This window comes from Bos indicus x Bos taurus, chromosome 18 (genome assembly GCF_003369695.1).
Source record: "Bos indicus x Bos taurus breed Angus x Brahman F1 hybrid chromosome 18, Bos_hybrid_MaternalHap_v2.0, whole genome shotgun sequence".
Classification (NCBI taxonomy): Eukaryota; Metazoa; Chordata; class Mammalia; order Artiodactyla; family Bovidae; genus Bos; species Bos indicus x Bos taurus.
Window position 1 is genome coordinate 48,035,241 of NC_040093.1, and position 23,234 is coordinate 48,058,474.

Genomic DNA, 23,234 nt, shown 5'->3' on the forward strand with positions numbered 1-23,234 from the left:
TCTGGTCCCATCACTTCATGGGAAATAGATGGGGAAACAGTGGAAACAGTGGCTGACTTTATTTTGGGGGGGCTCCAGAATCACTGCAGATGGTGATTGCAGCCATGAAATTAAAAGACGCTTGCTCCTTGGAAGGAAAGTTATGACCAACCTAGATAGCATATTCAAAAAGCAGAGACATTACTTTGCCAACAAAGGTCTGTCTAGTCTAGGCTATAGTTTTTCCAGTGGTCATGTATGGACGTGAGAAAGCTGAGCACCAAAGAATTGATGCTTTTGAACTGTGGTGTTGGAGAAGACTCTTGAGAGTCCCTTGGACTGCAAGGAGGTCCAACCATTCTAAAGCTAAAGGAGTCCATTCTAAAGGAGATCAGTTCTCGGTGTTCATTGGAAGGACTGATGCTGAAGCTGAAACTCCAATACTTTCGCCACCTCATGCGAAGAGTTGACTCATTGGAAAAGACCCTGATGCTGGGCGGGATTGGGGGCAGGAGGAGAAGGGGACGACAGAGGATGAGATGACTGGATGGCATCACCGACTTGATGGACGTGAGTTTGGGTAAACTCTGGGAGTTGGTGATGGACAGGGAGGCCTGGCGTGCTGCGATTCATGGGGTTGCAAAGAGTCAGACACAACTCAGTGACTGAACTGAACTGAACTGAATGTTCTAGGCACTGCGAATATGTCAGTGAACAAAAAAAGATAAGGATCCCGACACTTGTGGGACTTCTGTTCTAATGGAGGATATAAGCAAGAAATATGATATACAAGTAAATTACACAGTGTGATTGTAGTAAGTCCTGTGGAAAAAGTAGAGGAGCTACAGGAAATCTGAATTTGGAGAAGAGGTCAGATTGGAATTGTAAAAGGAGGCAGAGCAGGGCTCACTGAGAAGGTGAGACTGGAGCAATTACTTAATGGAGGTGAGAGAGTGAATATTCCAGATTTCAGAAGTGCCCTCAAGGCAGAGGGAATGGCCAGTGCAAGGGCCCTGAAGCAAGAACACAGCAAAGAGGCCCGAGTGGAATGAGTGAGCGAGAAGGAAAGGAGGGGGAGAGAGCTTGGGGATAAGGAGGGTGGGAAGGCAACCGTACAGAGACCTGGTGGTCACTGTAGGACCTGGCTTCCACTCAGACTGAGATGGGGTCCTCTGCGTAGTTTTGAGCAGAAGAGTACCAGGATCTGACTTAAGTTCCAAAGGGTCGCGATGGCTACTGTACTGAGAAATGCCCACGGTGGGTGGAGGGTGGCAGCAGGGACAACAGGAGAAGGCCACAGTAACAACCCCTGGGACAGACGCGGGCGCTGGGCTATTGCGGTAGTAGTGGGCGTCATGTGAGAAGTGGCGAGATTTTGGATTTTGATATTGACAGATTAGAGAAGGGAAGGACTAGGGAGGGCCAGGTCAGGGAATTCTTTCTACAGGATGAGAGATGTGAGCAGCTTTCAAAGTCCTCCAGACACATCTCTAAAATCCACATGGAAAATTCAGTATGTTTGATGTAATCCTGCATTCTTACGCTCCCATCAAGTATCAACCATACTTATTTCTTGAACACCTAACAAAAGTATAAATATTCTGTTCTTGGCCAGCAAACACTCTTGGTATTTGATGTCTAAAAATGCCAAAAACCACACCAAGAGATTTCAAGTATTCATTAGCAGTAGAGTCCTTCATCCAAATTTAAAAAAAAAAGGAAAAAAATTAACAAGGCAAATCTCTATTTTGGTAGGAAACTGGCAAGTTAGAAACTTACATTAGCACTTAAATAAATGGATAGAAGGAGCTCAGGAACTCCTTGTAAGTGGCTGCCGCATGGCACATCTCAGGTTTGTGATTTTGCAAATGGTTTTTTGTACTCACAGAGTGAGATGCAGATTCTATGTTCTCTCAAGGCTACATGGGCCTTGACAGAGTAAATACTGCTTCAAGACCTCACCTTCAACAACCTAGGATGACACAGTCATTTTAATGTGATTAGAAAAAAATCTTTTTATTTTCTGCCATACTGCTAATGTTGGTATGGGTATAGGTGAAGAGAAGAGCAGAGGAGGAAGTGGACACACAGAAAGGATGACATCTGCCCTTAACTCCTCACATTTCTCTATCATTTGCATTTTTAAAGTAAGAATTCTGATAATGTAACTTTTTAAAGTAAAAAATAACACTCTACATTTATCTAAATATCTCATGAAAAAACGTAAAAGTGCAAGTGTTAGTCGCTCAGTCGTGTCCAACTCTTTGTGACCCCATGGACTGTAGCCTGCCAGGCTCCTTATGTCCATGGAACTCTCCAGGCAAGAATACTGGAGTGGGTAGCCACTCCCTGCTCCAGGAGATCTTCCCAACCCAGGGATTGAACCTGGATCTCCTGCATTGCAGGTGGATTCTTTACCATCTGAGTCACCAGGGAAGCCCCAATCTCATGATATACCTCAATTCCCTAGCAGGGATTTCTGGGAGGATGGAAAACAACCAGTCTCTATATTCTGTGAGCGAAAGTCACTCAGTTGTGTCTGACTCTTTGTGATCCCATGGACTGTATGGTCCATGGAATTCTCCAGGCCTGAATACCAGAGTGGATAGCCTTTCTCTTCTGCTGCTAAGTCGCTTCAGTCGTGTCCAACTCTGTGCGACCCCATAGACGGCAGCCCACCAGGCTCCTCTGTCCCTGGGATTCTCCAGGCAAGAACACTGGAGTGGGTTGCCATTTCCTTCTCCAATGCATGAAAGTGAAAAGTGAAAGTAAAGTCACTCAGTCGTGTCCGACTCTTAGTGACCCCGTGGACTGCAGCCCACCAGGCTCCTCCATCCATGGGATTTTCCAGGCAAGAGTACTGGAGTGGGGTGCCATTGCCTTCTCTAGAGGGGTTCTTATCAACCCAGGGATTGAACCCAGGTCTCTCACATTGCAGACAGATTCTTTACCAGCTGAGCCACAAGTGAAGTACAAGAATACTGAAGTGGGTAGCCTATCCCTTCTCCAGCAGCTCTTCCTGACCCAGGAATCGAACTGGGGTCTCCTGCATTACAGGCGGATTCTTTACCAACTGAGCTATCAAGGAAGCCTGTATTCTGTGAAGGTACCTATAATATTGGAGAAGGAAATGGTAACCCACTCCAGTAGTCTTGCCTGGAGAATCCCAGGGACAGAGGAGCCTGGTGGGCTGCCGTCTATGGTGTCGCACAGAGTTGGACATGACTGATGTGACTTAGCAGCAGCAGCAACCCATAATATACTCAATGATGATGCTTTCTTCTCAACATTCTTTTCCAGAGGAAACAGCCAAGAACTGGTTATTTTTGTACAAGTCACCATATACTTCAAAAGGATTATGGGTTACATTGCACAAATTCTTGAGGGGCATGGGACTCATTTCAATGACAATTCTTACACCTACTTTCTTTAGAAGGCTAGATTTTAATGAGGAGAAGACAGAGGCTAGCGAGTGGCAGGAAATTTCCTTCTCAATATGAGGACACTTTTTAAGGCTGGCGTGTACAGTGAAAATGTACAGTGACATCCCTAAAGGAGATATTAAATAAAGTGAAAAGAAAAATGCTGGCGATGTATTGATTAAGCTTCAGGTGCTACATTTCTTCAGCTGTGTTCTCACCCTTCACCAATGTGCTTGGTGCCCTCATGACTGATGCTTGAGAACAGCCTGAATGGGCTCTGTGGGTGCTGGTTTCTGTGTGGTGCCAGTGGGAGCCTCAGCAGGAAAGGAAGGGGGAGAGTCGAGGAATTTACACCTCTGGCTCTCTCCCTAAGGGCTCGTCCAGGGCAGACAGCATCTCTTACGTGGTCTTGGCTCTCGTCAGAGAGTGCTCCTTCAGACCTGGGGTGGTGACAACTGTTATTAGTCCTGAGGTACTGCTCTACACCCTGTCCGTCCTTTGTAAATATCCCCTTTATCCATTTCTCCTCCAATTGCCCAATTTGATCATGCCATTTTTGTTGTTGTTGTTGCTGTTGTTAAGACTCAGATACACCAACAAAGAAAGCTCTTAATTAGGTTCTTTGTGTCTTGAAAATTCTAGAGGACATATGCCACTCTTTTTGCACCTTCCTTAAATCCTTCACCCCCATCCTAACCCCCAACCTGTGAGCTAACTTTCTTGTCTGGGGATTTCCCTACCTCATGGCTCTTAGTGAGAGATGGAGACCAACAACCACATGGAAGACACATGCTCATTTCCCCAGCCTCCCTTGCAGCTAGGGCTCAGACATGTGGTCCAGGCTCAACCAATCAGATGGAGCTTGACTCCTGTCAGGACTTAAGGCAAAGTGGACTTCAGAGAACCCATTTTGGCTGAGGTGGTGGCAGCACTGGGAGCTACATCAGTTTGCAGAGGGAGCAGCTGAGCCTAGTGTCAGGCTCGGGGTACCGGGGGTGCATCTGAAGGAATGCACACACTGTGGTGGCAGCACATTGGTTCCCTGTAGAGATTTTCTGAATTGCTCCTGCTTCTGGTATTCTGCTCCTGCAATGCAGGAGATCCCGGTTTGATTCCTGGGTCAGGAAGATCCACTGGAGAAGGGATAGACCACCCACTCCAGTATTTAGACCACCCGCTCCAGTATTCTTGGGCTTCCCTTGTGGCTCAGCTGGTAAAGAATCCACTTGCAATGCAGGAGACCTGGGTTTGATCCCTGGGTTGGGAAAATCCCCTGGAGAAGGGAAAGGCTCACTCCAGTATTCTGCCTGGAGAATTCCATGGACTGTATATATAGTCCATGGGGTCTCAAAGAGTGGGACACAACTGCACAAATTTCACTTTCAGTTTCCTGTTTCTGGATTACTCAACATCTGTCTCTGTGGACCCCTTGGGATGTCTTCAAGTAACCCAACAGTCTTCAATTCATCCCTTTCTTGCTTGAACGAGCTAGAGTTGGTTATACTGCTTGAAACTAAGAACTCTGATAAAAAAAAAAAAAAAACCAAGCCAATTCTGTGAGATTCTGGCATCCTAAAATCTTCATCTCATTTTAAGTTAAAAATAAATCCATGTGTGAGTATCTACTATGTTTCAATTACTGTGCTAGGTGTTACAAAGCTAATTAAGAGGGAAAACTAAATAACCATAATCAAATGATAAATACTACAATGGATCCTTCACATCTGAAGTACAGGTGCAGAAGTGATTAATTCCACCTAGGAGGATTTTGTCAAGTTTCTGTAAGGTAGTGAGCTGAACAGAGGCATGGGTACAGGTCAGGAATAATATGAAATGTTTGGCATGTCCAGAGAATGTAAATGAGCTCAGAGAAGCTTGAGTAGAGCACAGCAAAGAGTCCACTGGAGGTAAGGCTGGGACAGTGAGTCAAGAACCAGCTACAAACCATCTGAATTTCATTCTCTAGGCAAGAAGGAGCAGCCACAGCCATAGGCTCTGGAAGATGGGTTGAAGAAAGCAAGAACAGAAGCAAGAAACCCATTTGATCTCACAAAGGGCTATGACCACAGCAGAGACCACAGTATTGAGAAGGCAGGTAGAGGCTTAAGAAGCATTTAAAAAGATACAAGTGACAGTTTTATCTCACAGATGGTTATGACCACAGCAGAGACCATGGTATTGAGAAGGCAGGTAGAGACTTGCTGCTGCCAAGTCGCTTCAGTCGTGTCCGACTCTGTGTGACCCCCATGGACTGAAGCCTACCAGGCTTCTCCGTCCCTGGGATTCTCCAGGCAAGAACACTGGAGTGGGTTGCCATTTCCTTCTCCAATGCATGAAAGTGGAAAGTGAAAGTGAAGTCGCTCAGTCGTGTCCGATTCTTAGCGACCCCATGGACTGCAGCCTACCAGGCTCCTCCATCCATGGGATTTTCCAGGCAACAGTACTGGAGTCGGGTGCCATTGCCTTCTCCCGGTAGAGACTTAAGAAGCATTTAAAAAGATACAAATGAGGGTATTATCTCACAAAGGGCTATGACCACAGCAGAGGCCATGGTATTGAGAAGGCAGGTAGAGGCTTAAAAAGCATTTAAAAAGATACAAGTGAGAGTTCCTGCTCTGCTAGGTGTGGAGAGCCAAGCAGGATTCCAAGATGGTCTTAAAGTTCTAGCTTGAAGGAGTGGGTAAGCAGCAACAATTCCTACTAATGTAGGACACTCATTAATTAGTATAACTTTGGTTGGTATGGAGGGAGAAAGTAACATGCCCAGATTCTTTCTTAAGAATGTAGTAATACATGCATTTTTATATGCTGGGATTTTGCTTCTAACATTGCTACAAACAAAGGAAGGATGGAGTTGTTTCAAAGTTGGTTGCTATTATTTGATTTCCCTGCTATTTATGGGGCTATTCTATTTGCTATGGATATACCATAGCCTAGCCTTAAACCGCACAATCATCTGGAATGTCCCTGGGACGGCATTTAGGAAAATATAATGCTTTAGAAGGGGTAAAAGTAAGCTATTTAAATTCTCCCCACACTATCCTCTTTCTCACCTCTGATATAAGGGTGACCTAGATACACTTATACCAAGCCCACTGCCAGACCCATGTTAGAACCCTTGGGAGTTCACTGGACCCCTGGGCCAACACTAATTGTCTCCCTTGTTCATCCGCTGTTGACATCTTCATTCCATTCCTGACCCTGACTTCTCCTACCATGTGTAATTCTAAGAGCTGACAATAGCAAGCTTGGCTTCCCAATACACTCCCAATACATCCTTTTCATGTAAACTTACAAACTTCAAGAATGTAATTGGCTCTCATCCCTGTGGTACTAAGCCTCGTTCTTGATAGCATTTTGCCTTTGTTGTGAATAGCAAAGTTCTTCTGGTTGGCTTTTTGTTAAGTGGACCTGGGATTTGACAACATCTTTAGACGTGGATTCTAAAAAGGCACTACCACTGTGTACTTGGCTAAAGGAAACACATTTTACTAGTGAATGACTTTCACTTAAAAATTCGCCACCAGCACAAAAAGCTAAGGCCATGCAGTGAGTACTATCCTACAACACTCCTCATTTCTGAAAGCACAACACGATGGCTGGTAGCTTTAGAGATGTTATTTGGAAACCAAATACAGAAAAAGTTTTGTTATTCCACACCTTACAGAATCAGAAGATGCATGATCCTGTATTCCCTTTTGCTCCCTTTTTGGACAATCACCTATAAGGTGGTATGATTCTCTGCTAGATCATGAGCTCCCTGAGGACAGGATAAGCTTCTAATCTATATCTAAATTCACATGGCACAATGAATGTTACATGGCTGGAATCAAATACAAGTTCACTTAATTAATCTATAATATATGGCAAGAGAACTCACACCAAGAGGGGATTTCAGCTACAGTAAGTGGGCAAGTGAAACTGCTGTGCCTCTAGCAAACTAGAGGCAGAGTCAGTGACTATCACCATGCAATATGAAACTCCCAAATGAATGGAAAAACAAGACTCATGGATAAGTAATGCAGTCATCAAAGCAACAGTGTCTTACGAGATTTTTTTTTAAAGTCAAAACTATGCCACATAAGCAATGAAATATGAAGGTTGATCATGTGAATAAAACTTAATATTGTCAAAAATTTTATGACAAACTTTATTTGATACATATTCAATGACATGCATAATCATCATGCAGTACTGTAATCAGGCATTAGTAAGTGCCTATTGGGACTTCCCTTTAGCTCAGATGGTCAAAAAATCTGCCTGCAATGCAGGAGACCTGGGTTCAATCCCTTGGTCAGGAAGATTCCCTGGAGAAGGAAATGGCAGCTCACTCCAGTGTTCTTGCCTGGAGAATTTCATGGACAGAGGAGCCTTGTGGGCTACAGACCATGGGGTCGCAGAGTCAGACATGACTGAGCGACTAACACACAACAATGACTTACGAGTCCTTACTTGTGTTTAGCCAAACTAATTGCTTAGCACTTCCTTCTCTTCTTAGTAATTCTCCACACCTACCATATACATCAGTTGTTGTTTAGTTGCTAAGCTGTGTCTGACTCATTGCGACCCCATGGACTGTAGCCCGCCAGGCTCCTCTGTCCACGGAATTTTCCAGGAAAGAATACTGGATGGGGTTGCTCTTTCCTTCCCCAAGGGATCTTCCTGACCCAGGGACTGACCCTGTGTCTCCTGCATTGGCAGGTAGATTCTTTACGATCAGTAAGGATGGGCTTCTCTGATGCTATGAATAATTTAATCCTCGATGCACAGATACAGAAACCCTTACTAAGTCTCAAGCAGGTAAGGCTCTCCACCCTCCCTCTACTACCCGAGACGCCTGAAGCAGAAGCATATGGGTGCTCCGCCCATAGAATTTGACCACCTTCAATGTATTCCAACTCTGATTGCTGGATGTCTGCTATTGGGAGGTGGATCACTGGGGAAATGGAGACTATTCCCTGGCTTCCTGACAACTTGGAAGAGAGTAGAGGCCTTCTGGCTTGAGCAGAAAGGGGAGAAGAGAGAGCGAGCTCAGGCTAAGAGTCCCATTGCTCAGGATGCCTGATGTGCAACAACTCTACAGCCCAAGTGTCTTGGGCAATAGGTCTCTGGGGATCCTGATGTTGAGACCAACTCCCAGCTCATTCTTCTCAGGCAGGAAGCCAGGATATTCCAGAGGCTTTCATTTTATAGTTAGAGCAAAAGTTAGGCACAGACAGCCATACTAAAGTCTAAATGACTCATAGATTCTTTTCTATTTTTATGGTGGGGGAGGTGCTTAAGAACACAAAGGCACTACTAAACTGAAATGGGAAGGAATGTCCCTGTCAAATAAAAGGCAGACAAGGGGGAAGGCAGCAGTGCTGAAGACCAAGCCCCTCACCTAGGTCTGGCCAACAGCTCTGCCTATTACAACTCTGGGGCTGGAACGGGGACAGAGATGCTGTATATGGGGGTATCCCATGCCATTCCTGCCGCAGTGGGTGGCAGTGTGTAGGGGTCCCTGATCAACGCAGCCACCCACATAGTGTTAAATTCCAAGCCAGAAACACAAATGTAGACAACACACCGTCACTAGTGTCAGAAGAAACCTGAGTAGTAGCAATGCAGGAAAGGGTTACACATAGAGTCCATGGTCCGGTGCCACTGCTCATTATCCTGTATTTTGGTGGGTCACCTGCAATATACTGACATTGACTTTGCCATCTGTGAAACAGGGGTGCAGAATCCTGCATATCTCAGAGTTGAGTACAGGGCTCATGTGATGCGTCTCTGGGAAAGATGTGCTGTTTAATCGTCTAACAGGTTGAAATCACTGTTTAACACGTTGCAACTGAACCTAGGCAGTCTATTTACTCTTGGCTTCCCCATCTGTGAAGAGATTTTCAAAAATCATAAAAAATTATAGTCGTAAGTTTTGTACGGTCTTGCATGGTCATAAGACTATATGTAAGTCTTGCATAGTCATAAGACTGTAAGACTATTACAATGATTAATTAACAATTTGTCATTGCTGTTTAGTAGCTAAGTCGTATCTGACTCTTTGCAACCCCACGGCCTGCAGCCCATCAGGCTCCTCTTTCCATGGGATTTTCCAGGCAAGAATATTGGAGTGGGTTACCATTTCCTTCTCCAGGGGATCTTCCTGACCCAGGGATTGAACCCCTGTCTCCTGAATTTGCAGACAGATTCTTTACCACTGAGCTACCGGGGAAGCCCAAGGCATGTAGAGAATTTAGCCTGATCTTTGGTACTTATCATATTAACTATTAAAAGCAATATGTAAAATACAGGGTACTATCTAGATGTTTAAGGCATTGAAAATAAACTCGTTGCTTGCTGCCATAGTCCTGAGTCCTTTCAGAGGGCTAAAGTCAGAACAGACAAGGTTAATGATTTGGCTCTGTAAACATGGCATGCCTCTCTTTGCTCTGGATACAGTGGGCTTACCCTGTTATTAAAACTTGTTTAGTGGATATTGAGCTGCCATGAGGCCTAATATTTAGTGCCAGTTATTAGATTAAATATTTGCTCAGAATGGTATTTGAATTACCAGGTTCTAGATGTTTCTGGTTGGTCAGGTCTCCTTTGTATTTTGTACAGAGGCTAAAAGTGATAGCCTGACTATGGAACAGATGTGCCATTTCTCAAAGGATATTAAAACCATGGTTCACTATAAGACTGTGCTTGGTGGCACAGAATTTAAAGAGTAAACTCAACTTTATTTGGTGAAGAAATATTGAGTGGAAGAGACAGGACTTTATTTTAGGTATTTTTTACGATCCAATCATTCTGGCTTAAACACATGGGACATTGTTGCCATTCTCTTTTCCCCTTACTTTCAGTAGGCTAAATGCACCTTTCTGATTTAAGAGTTTCTGATTTCTAAGTACCTTTCAATTTAGAGTTTACTAACAAAAGAAGATATCATAATATAGCCAAACCAATGTTAAGCATTATAAAAGAATTTATAAAATTATAAACTAAACACACAGATGGGACTATGCTAAGTTTTGCTAACATATGCTTACCCATGCTCTCTTCATGGGCACATTCCTTCATGCTAAGGTTCTAACATAATATGAAAATAAGGCAGACACATTTTTGAAATCAAAACAGGACTAAAACAAAAACACACCTTCAGCAAAATCTTAGACATCTCAAACTCATGATGAACTAAATTTTAAAATTTAATAAGTTCTTTAGGTTAGTTTGCATGTTGGGTGCTTCTTGATCTCTGGGGACTTCTGGGTCCATGGTACACAACAATCGCATGACACTTTCCAAAGTTACCCATCTCAGCGCATCAGAGGAGGAAAGGTCATATTCCATGTAAATTCTGTGTTTTTACGCCATGTGCTCAGAAAGTCTATGGAAATGAGCCTGGTATTTAGAAGATGATTCAGAAGTGGTGTCAGAGATGTGTCAGGCTAATCAGTTTGCAACTGTAAAAAGAACACTGATCGGTACAGAAGTGGGGACGGGAAAGGGGCAACAGAATAAAGGATGTCTTGTTAGGTGATGAGAAAGAAGCACTAATAGTGTATCTCAATAAAATGAGCTTTAAAAATATCTGAACTTAAATCTTCAAAATCACAATAAAATACAAACGATTCACAAATAAACCCAACAGGTCAAATCCTATTAAATGCCCAATCGAGAAGTTCAGTGAGTTCACTCTCTACATGTTTAACCCCACTGGCTCACTGCACAGTTTCTACTTACTTCTCAGTATGTTATTAATATAAGTTTTGCAAAAGGACATATTGGTAAACTATACACGTCTCCTTCTAGGTACCATCGTGGAACCTGGTGCCAAGTTCCAGGTTCTTCCTCCAGTTAAAAAATGTGGTTGGTGTAAAAACTAGAAAAAGCAACATCCTACTGCTATGTTCCTACCAAGTTTAAAACATGTGAATTTCACCTTTATCCAGTGAAAGGTTAAAACCGAGATATTAAAAGGTAATGCAGTAGTAATAACTCATTTCCCCAAATGTCAGATCACAAAAGTTATCACTTACGTAATTGCTTGTAGTTTATTCCTTTGCTTTCCTCTTTTCTCTGTGCATTTAAAAAAATATTTATTTAATTGGAGGATAATTTTTTTACAATGTTGTATTAGTTTCTGCCATACATCAACATGAATCAGTCTGTGCTCCCTCCCTCTTGAACCTCTCTCTCTGCATATTTGTAACAATGTTTTAAAAGTAGAAATGTAATTGTCATGTGAACAGCTGTAAAAATGATTAAAAGGTATGGAAAAGCATAACATGAATGCCAATAATCTGTTTCTGACAGTAATATATGTGGGACACTATTTAAAGGCATCTCATATATATTTTTCCTCCTCATTTAGGAGAAAGAAGAAAAAATGGAGAGAGGCTTATCATCTTTGAAATTTTAAAATCTGAACTTCATTGCATAATAGGAAAAAATTTAAAGTTAATTAGAGCTAACCCCTAGCTAGAAACATCATTGGACACTTTGGATACAGCAGGGGCACCTTTTTAGAGGTGCAATGTTGCAAGAGAAAGTGGGGAGGTTTTTAGAACTTGGGCAACAGAAAATAATCCCACCTCTGCCAGCTGAATGGTCTTAGGCAAATATGTCTGCCAGACTACATTTTGACATCCAAAAATTTGACATAATAACTATCGGAAAGCCTCACGTTGAGGGGATTATTTGTCTGTTAAAGGTTTACTGGTTTTTAAATAGATGGCACTGTGCAAATGAAGCTATTGCTTTGCATGGTCAATTGTCAAATATACTATTTAAAATACTATTTAATTCTATCCAACTTACATACCTATAGGCTCCTAATGGTCTTTTCAATGGCTGAGGGTTTATGAATAAGACAATTTTCCTTCCGGCATTCACCTGATGCTTTTCTTAAACATGTAACCTTGAGTCCAACCCACAAAATAATGCTTTGATTAAAGCAATGTACATAATAAAGGTTATCCTAATTTCTAAGATGTCAAACATCAATCATAAAAGAGAACTACTTCTGAAAGAGATGTATGTGTGCTGGGAAGAAAAGATTTCTACTTCTAATTACAGATGATTCGTTGATGAATGCAAATCACAGCCTGCCTGAGAAGCACTGCTATGAGCATCCTCAGGTGTGGTTCTCTGGTTAACGAAGAGGGAAAGTGGTGACAGCGGACAGTATGTGGACTTTAATATTGCTAAAAGGAAATTCTCTTTCAAGGCATTAACAAAGTTGTATGAAAACACCTTTATTGAAGTTTATAGAAAGCTAAAAAAACCCCATAATCCTAACCAAAGACAGCAACTAAAATGCTGATTAATATATTCTACCAGGCATCTCCTGTAAATAGTTCATAGAAATTTCATAATTCCTGTACATACATCCTATAAATATAATTTTGCATGTTGTCTTCCCATTTAATATCAACAGACTTTAAAGGGCAATAACTTGGAAACTGTCTCAGATACATGGTGAAATCCATTTCAATTGAAATAATTTAATGGACAATAGAAATATCATGAAGAGGCCCTATTTTTTCCCATATCTTGTTGAGTGGAAACAAAGATTCTTAATTAGAATGAGTGGGAATAACCAAACTGATTTAGGCCTCTATTTATCCTCTAGTTTAAAAAGGTAGCCCCACCTAGGAACAATATTATGGGGCAACTAAAGGGAAAAAAACAAAACAAAACCTGTGTCAATTTGCAGTAAGGTCGTTTCCTTAGACTACCAAAGCACATTTATATACCAGCTCCATGCTTTAGGCTTAAAATGAATCTCTCTGAAGCAATGACAGAATTTTTGCCAAGTAACTAGGATATAAACACCGTTTTGGTCAGACAGTGAGACATATGCTATGAAGAAAACAGGTTCGAACTAGGCAAGTGGGTTTCTCTAGAATAAACGAGAGCTCATGTAAACAGCTTCATCTTCAGAGCTTCACGTCTCCGCTGGTGTGAAAAGCCTTTGCTTCTTCCACGGGGGATGGAGGCGCCCTGGTTTCCTGATTCCTTACACTAATGAACTGCTACAAATTTGTTGTGACATGCCAGAGAGCCCTAACTTCAGCTTTCAGGTAATGCTGAAGAAGCACCCTACATCCTAGACCCACCTTTCGCAGGGTGTACTCTCAGCACTGTGGGCGATTACCAGGGGAGAATATTCTATTTAAAGAACTACTGTCCCAGCATAACACAAAGAAATCACCTAGGAAGATGCAAGAGACAGGGAAAGCTTTCAGTGATGTTTACACAAGCACAATGTCAGGGCCTCCCTTTCCGGTTCCCCGAGAGGATGGGGAGGAGAGAGCTCATTTGTGAGGAAAGGCGTACAAGAAAGTAGTCAAGCAGCCATGGGAGTGGGAAAATGGAAGTTCTTCCCAAGACAAGTGCACAGACACTCCTTGAGCCCAAGAGTGTGCTGTGTGACGAGGCACTAACATAAAGGAGGGAGGGAGTGAAGGAGCCTAAAGCAGACACCCAGGCTCTGTGTGCCCTATTTTTCACCGCAAGCACAGATATCAAATTCTTCTCCTAGCATGTTTTAAAATGGAATAGCTTTAAAACAAGACATATTTAAAGGGCACATTAAAATGTATTTTAAAAACTTCTCACAGATGAACACCAAGCCGACCATTCTCCATTGACAAAATATGCCAAGGCAACATGATAATTACCTTCACCTTTCACTGACGGGCAGCCAGATTCCCAGTCCTCAAATTTGCTTACATTTAAAAATGGAAATGGACTTCCCTTGTGGCTCAGTTATTAAAGAATCTGCCCGCAATGCGGGAGATCTGGGTTCGATCCCTGGGTTGGGAAGATCCCCTGGAGAAAGGAAAGGCTACCCACTCCAGTATTCTGGCATGAGGAATTCCATGGACTGTATAGTCCACGGGGTCGCAAAGAGTCGGACACGACTGAGCGACTTTCACTTCAAAAATGGAAATGACAACATACAGTTTATAATGTTGATGATTTCCCAATTAAATCTCATGATAGGAGAAAAATTAATGTCAGTAAAACAAAAAGATAGCCAACTCCTGAGTCGTGTGATGTCTAAGCAGGAAAAAAAAACTGTGGTCTCGTAACTGGGTGATCCAATGACATCAGAGTGATTTAGCTTTAGTATTACAGGGATAAACTCATAACAGGAAGAACGTGGCTGTCACAACATCACATCTCTCCCACAGATAACTTCCACAGACAGCAGGAAGTCTGGCTGGTGGTGTTCCCTGATGTATCCCAGGCAACCACAACAAATACCTGTTAGTATTTGAGGCGGTCAGTTCACATCAGTTGAATGAATACAGAAGGAGGAGTGCACGGTATGCCTGTGAAACCACGCCAACTGTATGTATCGTGGTACATTAGTCTTTGTTTTAATTTGGGAATGAGGACTTTACAGGAACTATATCTACTGAAATCAAACAAAGACATTCTTGCTTGGACTTCTATGTGGCAAGAGAATAAAAAATCACTGGCACAGAACCATGGGAGTGGCTGGCTCATGTCAAGAAAAGTCTGGAGCAAGCATGGGGCAGTGGGAAATGCACCTGGGCATCTCATTCTAGAACTACCTGGGCACCTGCCGAGGAGGAGAGGAGAGGTGCACAGGGGGTGGAGAGCCCAGGCCAGGTGTAGGCTAATCACATGGGTGGATTAGCTCATTCCATCCTGAACACCAGCCTTTAAGGTAAATACTGACTGTTATTCCCGCTTTGCGAATGAGGGAGCTAAAGGCAGATCGCCCCTTATCAAAGGATTCTTGCCTATGAAGCGCCACTAAATTGTTTCAATTGACACAGATTTCTTGACTATGAGGCACCCTGACTTTAAAGCCTGTGTGAGAGGCACTGTCTTGGAGGAACGTACCCTCCCTGGGCTTCCCAGGTGGTGCTAGGGTAAAGTATCTGTCTGCCAATGCAAGAGTTGCAAGAGACGCAGGTTCGATCCCTGGGTCGGGAAGATCCCCTGGTGGAGGGCATGTCAATCCACTCCAGTATTCTTGCCTGGAGAATCCCATGAACAGAAGGGACTGGTCTATAGGGGCGCAGAGTCAGACACAGCTGAAGTGACTTAGCACCCTCCCTGGGCCTCAGTCTGCAAAATGAAAGCAGCTGACTTATAAGAATTAGTGTTCAATTCTTGCCTGGAAAATCCCATGGACAGAGGAGCCTGGTGGGCTGCAGTCCATGGGATCGCTAAAGAGTCAGACACGACTGAGCAACTTCACTTTCACTTTTCACTTTCATGCACTGGAGAAGGCAATGGCAACCCCCTCCAGTGTTCTTGCCTGGGGAATCCCTGGGACGGGGAAGCCTGGCGGGCTGCCGTCTACAGGGTTGCAGAGTCGGACATGGCTGAAGCGACTTAGCAGCAGCAGCAGCATTGAGGTTCAAAATACTCCAGGATGAAGACACAAAATCCTGATCTTTATTGATCTAAAAAGGCCATAGAGGTCTCACTGCATTAATACCCTATCATCTTGATGCATTAAATAGTAGGACCAATTTCATCATGAGGACAGAAGAACATATTCCTGCAATTTTACAATATACTGACAAAATCAGATAAATTTCAATGCATCTATAATTACTTAAAACATATCAGCATGTTACTACAATAACCAAAAGAAACAGGAATTTAACTAGCCTATTCTCCTAGACCAGTAAACACAAGAATTGAGTAGGTATCCTAACTTTTATTGCCATTTGTGAATAGCTTACTTTCTAATTGCTCTATATTTCCTAACTAGCTTTTAATACTGTTTAGGTAAGGACCTCAAACAATACTGGGCAGCAGGTATGAAATGGATAGCTAAATTGAATGGATGACTTAAAGGATTCCCTCATAAGTACCTATATATTGAAACATATTTTATTATGGCTTGCTTTCAAACTGTTGTTTTAAAACTTAAAACATTACCTATTTCAGAGAACAATAGTAAAGCCCTTATTTGTTAAGCAATGCAAGATAAAAATTTAAAAATTGAATAACAGTAATTATCATGCTTTTCAATAATAAAATCACATTTCATTTTCATATCTTAAAAGGTTTTTATATTTTAAAAACTCAAAAATAATTTTATGAGCTCACAAAGTAATACTGTATTTTTCTCAAGCTATTAATATATCCTTATGGACAGGGAGGCCTGGCGTGCTGCGATTCATGGGGTCGAAAAGAGTTGGATACAACTGAGCGACTGATCTGATCTGATCTATATTGTAAACATTGGATGTATTTTACTTGGAGTATTTGCTTTTTTAAGATACTCTTCTTTTGATTTTTTTTTTCATGTTAACATTCTGAAAACAGTACAGTTACATTTATCAGCATTTAAATTTTAAAGCTCAAGATGAATAGTTTTGTTTGAAATATATAACTTGGTAACATCATGCACCTAAATTGAATTCAAATTGTGTCAGGGTTTTAATTCATACTGACTTTTAATATGACCCAACTAGTTACTAAACAGCTAACAGTTCCACAAGAGGATAAAATATACCAAATCTGTTGGTTCTGAAGGTGAGGCAAGATGTAGTAATGATACAGCCTATCACTGAGATCCCAGGAGGAAACAGAATTAAACTCAGTTTGAAGGAGGGATTTTAATGAAGGGACAACCTACAGAAGTGTTGGCAGGGTCTGGAGAATCAGCAGAAGATGCTGAGAATCCAGAGAGTGGCAAACCTCCTATCCTCAGTCTGAAGATACAGGGGGAGGGAAGAGTATTACAGGAGGGAGAGCTGGAGCCCAGAAGGCAGGAGGGGTGCTGGGCAAGAAGGTACAATCTTGGAAGGGGGAAGCACCACCCGAGATTTTACACGGTAAGACTGAAGCAGGGAGAGCGCTGGAAGAAACACCCCAGCTTCTCTCTTCCCTCATCTCTGATCCCCTACTTGTGCCTTCTTTCTGCCGGCCAAACCAGAAGCCAGTTGGAAGGAGTCAGCTTTTAGGGGCAAGAACAGGAGGAAAGGGAATGGCTCCAGGGAGGGGCTGGGGGCCGGGGGCGGGGTGGCAAAAACACTATGAAACTCAATTACGTCACTGTCCCTGGGGTGTGACTCCGGGTGGCAGAATGAAGTGTGAGCCTCTGATCTCATTCCTCAGAAGTCTACCAGGAAATACCATTTTGGGAAAATAATTTGTTTAAAAAAAATACAAAACCCTCTTGTTCTTCTGCACTCCTCCCCCTCTTCAAGTTTTATTTAAATCCTTCCTTTCGTTTACCTCCTAGTAACACAGAGGTATTTGGTTCAACAAGCCCTTCAGTTGGCAGACTTTGTTTCTATCCTGAGAGCCTTCTGAACTGTAGGAAATCTTTATACAACTGTCAAGATCTGGGAAATTTCCCTAAGATCCCTATTAAAGTTGGTGATAACTTTTCCCAAAAGTCAATCCAGCCGCCCACAGATGATAGCATTCATCATTTCTTTGATAAATGTCAAATGCATTTGAAGTAAAACTTGAAGTATTTAGTTTGAATGTTCTCTAATCTATTAATTTTGTACATGTGCATAATTTTTGTGTAACTTCTGGTTATAAGGCAACTGTAAACAAAGACAGAGACTAATCAAAGCTACACTGTAAGAACACATACTAAGAAGCCTTCTCAGCAGAACCAAAAGTTCTTAAATGGAGGTTCCCTGGGGTGCAGCCCTGACCACTGTCAAACATGAAGTCTGGGGTGGGGGGGACAGGGATCATGGATGATTCATCTTTGCAGTAGCCAAGGCCCTAAAACAGTGTCTCGCACATTTCATGCACTCGATAAATATTTGCTGAATTGGCCGAACCTTCGTTTGTCCTGTAATCACTACCCAAAAAGCACACAGATAATTATTTCTTGGAAAAATTCCAACAACTAGTGTTTGATGTCACCTATGTGGTTTCTCTCTCAAGAGCAGTTCTGTAGGATTACATAATTTTATGTTTCTTTCTTCCCCCTTTGGCCTTAATGTAATACATGTGAATAACAGCTTTATACAAAATTGCTACCCAGCACAACCACAGCAGATTCAAGGCATCATTTTAGAGGTGATGACAGCATCTTTCAATTTAGCAGATGACAATGGCTAGGGAAATGCATAATTTGGTATTAACTAAAGAGCTAAAGATATTTTGAATATATTCTTTTTTTTTTAAGATCAGAGTTTTTTTTTTTTTTAAAGAATTAGTGTTACCACAAACTTAGTCTTCAATAAAAAATAATTCTGCATTTCTATGCATTGAATGAAAGTGTCCAATTACAAAGTTAATTCTGTAACATACTTTTTAAATTTAAACAGCAAAAATGTTACATCCAAAATGAATCTCTATAGCCCCCCAAAAGACATATATGCAGGAAGACCAAGGGTTTGGTGAAAATGAAAAATATTTCATACTTTGAAATTTAGAATTAATTTAATTTAGAATCATTCCCAAATTTTATAGTCTAGATTGAAATATTAATTTGAAATTACCTTGGCCACTGAAATCCTAAATTTAACACTCTTTAGAACAAAATAGCCTTTCTCTTCTGCTTTATGGGCAAATGAACTAAATGCTAGGAAATGGTACTGCCTGGGCCTTTGAACCAAGGCTAAAAGAGATGAAATGCTATCTGATGTGTATAAACATTAGAGAACCCATTTTGAGCTAATAAAAGGATGAGTTTGTTTCATATCCTGTGACACAATATTCCCTCTTTTCTGAAAATGCTCTCATTTTAACAATAGGGGGTTTTATTTTTTTTTTCTCCTCCAGGGTAGGGGTAGAGGAATCAAGATAGCTGTTATATTCCTTTATTAAAATGTACTGTGACGAAAAATTCAGAGTGTGGATGGGGAAACAAGCCTGGACTTTACCAAAACATAAAGCTGCATTTAGGGCAGCTGGTAAAGGGTTAACAGCAACAGTACAAATTCATTATTTGCAAACTCGACATTCCCCAAATCTCTCTAACACCTTGCTTTAAAAGCCTCAGACAGATGATTTTATAATGCTTTACCAACGTTTCAACACCTGAAAAGCCTCAACAAGTTAAACCTCTAGTCTTAATATTTCAAACATGACCTGACTCAATTCTTTCATTTTTTATTGCTCAAATTCTCATTTGTTTTCATTAATCAATGAATAATGAGGAATTTTACATACCTATACACAAAGTAGATTTTCATTTTTTAGGAGCCTAAGAAATGAAAAGGAGAAAAAAAAAACAAAACAAAATGCTGCCACAGAAATATTTTAAAACAGAATGTTAGTTATTTATACTTCTCACAGCTCTACCATTCAAAGTGCATTCAGACTTCAAAACAAACCCTTCAGTAACATCAGTGTTGATAGTACCTCATGGCAGGTTTAGCTGAAATCTTGAGGATCCCAAAGGACCAAGATAAACACATACATACTGTTCTGGCTACTTCATCACTCTTCATCACTATTCTTTTGGGATGACATATATTGCAGTTGACCCTTTGAGAGGGACTAAAATAGACATGTATTGTTCCTGCTTGCCCAGCGTGCTTTCTCTATGTTTTCTTTGGAGAACTCCTCTACTCCAGATAATGTGGACCTGACATCAAACCCCTTTCTGTAGGATGACATATGAATCCAAGCTTAGTCAACGGAACAGTCTCTTCTTCATATTCGGGGAGGGGCAAGTGACTGACACCCCTGTAAGAACAGCTCTACAACTTTAGCAGAAAATATTGAAGAAACAGTGTTATCCTTTCCTTGCTCTGAGTTGGCAGAGGAACTATTGGGATTTAAGTCAAAACTAGAAAACAGATCCTGATAACCTTGCCTGATGGAGCCAACAATGCTATAACAGGCAAGACCTACCTGTAGGCTTTTTCATCAAATGAATGAAGTCCTTTATACTCAAGCCAGTTTGAATTGGTTTTGTCACTTGCAGCTAAGAGAATCCTGAGTGTAACAATGTGACAATATTTACAATAAACACGACTGCTTTTCAAGTTTCTCCTCCGCCTATACATTATCACATTTCATCTCACAATTCAGGAAAGCATATATCCATTAACATGAAATTCATTATTTTTAAACACATAGGATGTGGAAGAGGGACAAGCAACGCCAGTGATCATTCTGAAATATGGTGGTCAGGGAAGTCTTCCTTAGGTGGAAGAAAAGCAGGGATTACATATTTCAGAGAACTGAATTGTTATCCATCAAATGAAAGAATAAACAGTTTATAGCAGAGCCAGGAGTGATCCTTATATTAATTCCCTGAATGATAAATTAGGAAGCTTCTGCAGTATCCTAGGCCCAAACAGACTCAAACAAATAGGACATAAAGTAGAGTCAAGTTAGATGTGGGGCTCTCTAGGTGGTACCTGTCGTCACTGACATAGGATAAGAGACAGTTTGGGTGACAAACGGAAGGAGACAAAGTATGGGTCAGTTAAACATGCCTGCAGGATATCTAAAGGAAAGCGATCCAGCAGGCCCTTAGAATGGTAGGCCTGGGATGCAGGTAGGCTGAGACTGGCCATACAAGATCCCCAGTGGCATAGGGATGGCAGTTTAGGCTTGGGCAACGCCCACTAGAGCCTCCCCCACAAAAGAAGAGAAGGCTGGAGACCCACCATCTCCCTCTAGATAATCTCAGTCCTGTTTGTGAGCTCCATGAGAACGGGCTTCCTCACCAGATAGGTTTCAGTAAAAATCTGTGCAATATCGGAGTGTGTAGACCCCGGGCACTGAGCACATGCTGTTGATTCTACACGGGTATTTCGCCAGGTACCCTCCACTGCTGGGGCTGCCAGGCTTCGCGGCTATACAGGGTACAGTGTCATTATTCAGATCTCACCTCCTAAATTAGTTCATGCTCTCACATTAGGTGTAATCACAGCTGGCAACGCTTTCTGGGGATGTCTCAAACAGATTTGACTTGAAAAAACAGTTTTCTGTCAATTAACTTGAGATAGAATTGTTGCCTCTTCCCCCGCCCCTTCTCTTTCTCCTGGGCGAACCCAGTGACCCCAGCAGGCATCCCAACAGAGGCGAGGTTCCGAGATGGGTACCTCCAGATGAGTCTTTAAACAGCCATCTAAGTCTCAAAGACACAAAGCTGAAATGTGCGGCTGTTGGCTATTCCAAAGCAGTCTTCCTGCGTAGGGGAGAGCCTGCCCTAGGCGGCGGCAGACCTCGCCGGCGGCAAGCCGGGAGACCGAAAGGAGGTGCTGTCAGCCCGCGATCCAGATTTGTCCAGATCCCCGAGCTCGCGCCGGGCCGCCGCCTGCCACACGTCTGCTTTGGTTTGGCAGAGCACGCGGGTTCAAAGTCGCCCGGCGGGGACCCAAGCGCCAGGTGCTCCGGAGGGCAGCATTCCCGCTCGCCTCTCGTTCGGGTCCGAAGCCTCTTGCTTTGGACTTGACAGAGAGGTCTGATCGCCCTCCAGCTTCCACCTAATGGCAGGTTAACGGCCTGCATTCCACGCCTTTCCTCTTACCACCTCTGTAGCTCCCCTCTCTCTGTCACTTAGCAAAGCTGTGTTTTACTGTATTGACCACGTTTGTGTAAAGCTCTAAGTTAACGCGTGAGGTAAAAATTCATTCGCCTTGAAATTTCAAAATCACCCTTGAAAACTCGCCCATAAATCACAAGATTTGGTGTCTATATGCAAGGCAATAGTACGTAAGTACACGTGGATAGAACATGCCACAAAGGTGTACAGTAAATAAAATGCCGATGCAAAGTATAAAATTTTAAGTGCAAAAGATAAAAATGGTATCAGGGAAATGAACCTGTCTGCGATGCCACTGTACTTGCCAGTGCCTCCTGCACTAGACTGTATGAGGCACGAAGGCAGGCCTCGTCCGATTTTGCTCATCACTATGCTCTCAGCGCCTGGAAGCCTGGCACTTCGCGTCCACGAGTGTTCAATGCTCTATCTCGAATAAGTGAAATAAAGAATAAATGAGTGCTCGCTCGATCCGACTCCGCGACCCGCAGAAGCGGGCTAGAACGGCCGGCCCAGCGCCATACTCTCGGCCGCGAGGCCAGGATGTGGACACTGGCATCAATGCCCCGCGGCGCCAGCTCCCAGCCGCTGCACGTGCGCCTCCTTGCACCCAGGCCTCGGCGCACGCCCCGCCCCACCACGCACGCACGCGCCCTGAAGCCTGGCCGCCGGGTCGGCCCGCTTGCCGAGGCTCACCCGCGCGTCCGCTGCCCCTCACCCCTTTACCCACTGGGGGGCGCTCCCCTCCCGCCCCACGCGCCCACACTCGCGCGTCTCTCGGTCTCTGGCGACTCTACTCCGGAACCTGGGCTTGCGCGCCGCCTCCTACCTGAGGGCCGGCGAGGGAGGAGGGCGGAAGGGCTGAGGGGGCTGAACAAGACCGTATCGGGAGGCGGGAGACAAGAGAGCGAGTGGCCGCCGCAGACGGCATAGAAACGCGGGCGCGCGCGCGCGCGTTCCCGGCCCTCGCTCCCTCCGTCGACTCTCCTCCTGAGCCCAACCCTGCTGCCGCGCGCCGCCGGCCTTGCCTCGCCTAATAACAACGGCGCCCAGGGTCAGGTGGCCGCGCGCGGACAGCGCCGTCATTGGCTCGGCGGGGAGCGCGGCGCGCCAGGATTGGTCGGGGGGTGGAGCTTCTGCCGGTGCGGGGGCGGGGCTGGAGAGGGAGGCGGGGAGGGAGATGGTAGGGGCGGGGCCAGGCCGCGGTCCGCGCCTTTGTGCCCGGCGCGCGCTCTCCGCCGGCTCCGGCTGCATCGCCGGCTGCATCAATAATTCAGAGCGGCGGCGGCGGCGGCAGCGGCCGGTGCGGGCAGGAGACGGCGGAATCAGCGGGGATCGAGCGGCAGCGGCTATGCATCCAAGTGCGGCTGGGCAGC

General features: G+C 43.5%; 1 long non-coding RNA gene across 1 annotated transcript in view; it reads right to left on the minus strand.

The window, feature by feature from the left end:
• The window catches only part of LOC113875366, a 78,812-nt gene extending 55,942 nt beyond the window's left edge, over positions 1-22,870 (minus strand). The window contains exon 1 of the long non-coding RNA XR_003506227.1: positions 22,688-22,870. This is a non-coding gene — a long non-coding RNA (uncharacterized LOC113875366). The remainder of the gene's footprint in view (positions 1-22,687) is intronic.
• Positions 22,871-23,234: the final 364 nt, after the last annotated feature.